The sequence below is a fragment of the Monodon monoceros genome, unplaced genomic scaffold (genome assembly GCF_005190385.1).
Source record: "Monodon monoceros isolate NGI ecotype Baffin Bay Population unplaced genomic scaffold, NGI_Narwhal_1 Super_Scaffold_7, whole genome shotgun sequence".
NCBI lineage: Eukaryota > Metazoa > Chordata > Mammalia > Artiodactyla > Monodontidae > Monodon > Monodon monoceros.
In genome coordinates, this window is record NW_021703784.1 from 21,914,480 (window position 1) to 21,918,776 (window position 4,297).

Here is a 4,297-nt window from a genome sequence, read left to right on the forward strand (position 1 = left end):
GAAAGAAAGAAAGAAAGAAAGAAAGAAAGAAAGAAAGAAAGAAAGAAGGAAGATAAAATAAACTAAAATAAAAACATTATTAAAATAAAGAACAAAAACTAATTATTTAAAAAAAAATTTTAAGTAGTTAAAAATAAGAAATAAGAGGCCAACCAAACCAAAAAAGAAACCCACCAATGATAACAAGCGCTAAAGAGTATACTAAAACAACAACAACAACAAAAAAAAAACGGACAGATAGAACCCTAGGACAAATGGTAAAAGTAAAGCTACACAGACAAAATCACACACAGAAGCATACACATACACGCTCACAAAAAGGGAAAAATGGAAAAAAAAAAATATATCCTTGCCCCCAAAGTCCACCTCCTCAATATGGGATGATTCGTTGTCTATTCAAGTATTCCACAGATGCAGGGTACATCAGGTTGACTGTGGGGATTTAATCTGCTGCTCCTGAGGCTTCTGGGAGATATTTCCCTTTCTCTTGTTTGTTGACACAGCTCCTGGGATTCAGCTTTGGATTTGGTCTTGCCTCTGCATGTATGTCGCCTGAGGCCATGTGTTATTCGCTCAGACAGGACGGGGTTAAAGGAGCAGCTGATTCGTGGGCTCTGGCTCAGTCAGGCCAGGGGGAGGGAGGGGTACGGAATGCGGGGCGAGCCTGTCGCTGCAGAGACTGGTGGGACGTTGCACCAGCCTGAGGCGTGCCGTGTGTTCTCCCGGGGAAGTTGTCCCTGGATCACCGGACTCTGGCAGTGGCGGGCTGCACAGGCTCCCGGGAGGGGAGGTGTGAATAGTGACCTGTGCTCACACACAGTCTTGGTGGCGGCAGCAGCAGCCTTGGCGTCTCAAGCCCGTCTCTCGGGTCCGCGCTGTTAGCCGCAGCTCGCGCCCTTCTCTGGAGCTCCTTTAAGCAGCGCTCTTAATCCTCTTTCCTCCCGCACCAGGAAACAAAGAGGCAAGAAAAAGTCTCTTGCCTCTTCGGTAACTCCAGACATTTTCCCGGGCTCTCTCCCGGCTAGCCGTGGAGCACTAGCCCCATTCAGGCTGTGTTCACACAGCCAACCCCAGTCCTCTCCCAGGGATCCGACCTCCGAAGCCCGAGCCTCAGCTCACAGCCCCCGCCCGCCCCGCTGGGTGAGCAGACAAGCCTCTCGGGCTGGTGAGTGCTGGTCGGTACCAATCCTCTGCAGGAATCTCTCCGCTTTGCCCTCTGCAGCCCTGTTGCTGTGCTCTCCTCCACGGCTCCGAAGCTTCCCCGCTCCGCCAGCCGCAGTCTCCGCCCGTGAAGGGGCTTCCTAATGTGTGGGAACTTTTCTTCCTTCACAGCTCCCTCCCACTGGTGCAGGTCCCGTCCCTATTCTTTGTCTCTGTTTTTTCTTTTTTCTTTTGCCCTACCCAGGTACGTGGAGACTTTCTTGCCTTTTCGGAGGTCTGAGGTCTTCTGCCAACGTTCAGTAGGTGTTCTGTAGGAGTTGTTCCACGTGTAGATGTATTTCTGATGTATTTGTGGGGAGGAAGGTGATCTCCACGTCTTACTCTTCCGCCATCTTGAAGCTCCTCCTCCTGGTTGTGTTTTAGTTCATGTCTCTGGGCCTTTCACACCAGTGAATCTCCATCTGTTACTTCTTTATTTGCATCTCCTCTTGACCACTAGTACATAATCTCAAGTCATTTTTCTGAGTAGAGTATATGGGTTGTACACCTTCTGAAGATTTGCATATTTGATTTTCCTGTTATCTCTATATGAAAGGACACTTTACTGAGTTATAGAACTCAGTATTATGTTCTATACTGTGTTATGTTCATTACTGACTCAGTGTTATAGCTATTTCCCTTAAACATTAATGATTCCCTTTTTTTTTGGCATTCAATATTGCAAAGAAGCTGTCTGACTCCAGTCTGTTTTTTAAAATAATTTTTCCTCATAGATAACCTGGAGGACTGGATGTTGTTGGATAATGTTACCAATTCAATCATTCAGTAGCCTGAATAGGGTAGGGAGGGAACGGGGTCACATGTGGGTCAGGAAGGGGGGAAATTTATGTTTGTCTCAGAAGTTGTGTTTCCACTCTTTGCTGAAATTACTGTACCTGAGGCCAGATATTTTACATTTGGCATTTTGTTTAGCCCCACCACTAACTCCAAGTACACAAGGTGGGTATAGCTTTCTCTAGGATCTTCCCCAGAGATTTTACCCTCCAGACTGGGAGAGTGACTTGTCATTTTGGAGGGCTGTCCCTCTACAATGTTCCCAATTATTTCTATTGTAATTTGGGAATGCATTTTAATGTATCGGGAGGAAATGGCCAGGAAGGTAAAATTTTGGACGAGAGAAAGCTTGGAGCGAGCTTCATGGGCCTCCCTGCTCCATATATGCTGCAGTTAGAGCCCGTACAAATGTGCCTTCACAAGGAGTGACCTTCATCTTTCTCCACCATCCTTCCTGCTCTGTCAGAGTGGGATTGAGGGTCCTGCCTCCTTCCCCATTTCAGGAAATGTTTCTCCAGGTCAAAATGCGTCCACTCTGCTATCGAGAACCCAGGCGCAGCAAGCTGAGTTGCTACACAGTTTTCTGCTGTACCCAGGGCTTGCTTTTCCCACCTGCCCCAGCCTCTGAATCCACAGATCCATCCATTGCTGCACTCACCTCTTGCCCTCATCCCTCATTATTAGGGATTGCTGGTGAAACTTGTCAAGATTTGCTTTACTCTCTTCCTGTAACCCTGTACTTCCAGGGAAAACTGAATTGTTTTTTAGTGAGATCTTCTGATCCTGTTTATCCTTTTACCTTATAGGTCAGATAATCTTCCTTGTTCGTTGACAACATGCCTTACTTTCAGTACTGAGGAATTTTTTCCTATATTTTACTTTTATAATTTTGTCTGTGTCTGGGAAGAGATTTGAAACTAGTTGTTCCACTGTTACCTTCCCTAGAATTTAAAAGATTAAGAAGAATTTTTACATAAATTGCAGTTCATCTCCTTCTTAAGAATAAGAAAGATTTCTTTTCAAATTCTTCTCAGCATGTGGCTTAGCGCATTCATTTTCAATTGATTTATATTAGCTTTCTTTAGACTTGCCCCCCCCCCAATTTGGGAGTACTTGGTTTTTATTTTTTTGAATAGTATTTTATTGGTAAGTATATGATTTCAGTGACAATAATAAATTCACTTGAACAGGAGACAATAAGCAAGTCAAAGAATAAATACTTGCTAATCATTGTAAAATCTGTGTCCATTACGGCCTTCAGGTAGAAATCCAAATCACTCAGAGGCCAAATCTTAAAGAAGACACATCCTCTTATTAGTCTACATGGAATAGGTCCGAAGTACTTGCAATCTGTAGAATTGTGTAGATTACCACCTTCTAACCAAACATGATCCATTGGCACATAATTATAGCTTTTAAAGAAACCTGATGGACTATTGCTGAGGATTTTGTCTCCTTTCAAACCAATTACTCTTTTACACATATTTGATTTTGGATCACTTGGGCTTTTTGCAATCACAGTGTCACCTTTTTGGATGTTATAAAAATGTCGATTAAGATTATCTGCAAATTTGCAAATATTTTAACATCTGAATTTTGAATTGTAGGCTCCATTGATAGTCCAGAATACATGACAGCACCACCAACATGTTCAAAAACACAATGAGCTACACAGTTATACTGAACAGTATAGCCAACAGTTGAAGGGTTTTTCCCAGAAGACCATGAAGCAGAGACTTCATGTAGATTCTGCCACCATTGGCCATAACTCTATTCTGCAATACATTCAATTTTTCAAGTAGTTGCAGGGCTTCTAAAAATAAACATCTAAAGCATGTCTCAAAACATATATGGGTGATGTGTATTTTCAGGATTTCTCTGGCCCCAAAGAAACCCAGGAGGCTCTCATCCAGGACTCAGGTGGTCCTTTCTCAGGAGGCTGGTCCTCCACAATGCTCTAACCATGGTAGCTCTGAAGAGGTTAGTTGTGTGCCTAAGGGAAAGGAGAGAGATTGCAGTGAGTAGGCATGTTTGCAGCCATGCTTCTCCCTGGGCCACTTGTTGGGGCTGATGGATAGCAGAACCATCAATAAAGTGCTTGGCCTCACTCCCCTCCATACTCTCAGGGTTCCAGGCCACACCTCCTACTCATTTACAGACACAATTTGTTTTGTAGATGATCTCTGGCAAAATTTTATCTCCCTGGCTTCCCTGTGCCCTTGAGATTGCTATTGGGTATGTTCCCCCATCCATCAGGTAATTAATATCCAAAAAGGGAAACAAATCTGAAATACAATTGGGA

At 43.9% G+C, this 4,297-nt stretch overlaps 1 pseudogene; it reads right to left on the minus strand.

Annotated features, from left to right (window-relative positions):
• Window positions 1–3,218: 3,218 nt before the first annotated feature.
• LOC114887512 lies at window positions 3,219–3,761 on the minus strand (annotated as a pseudogene).
• Window positions 3,762–4,297: the final 536 nt, after the last annotated feature.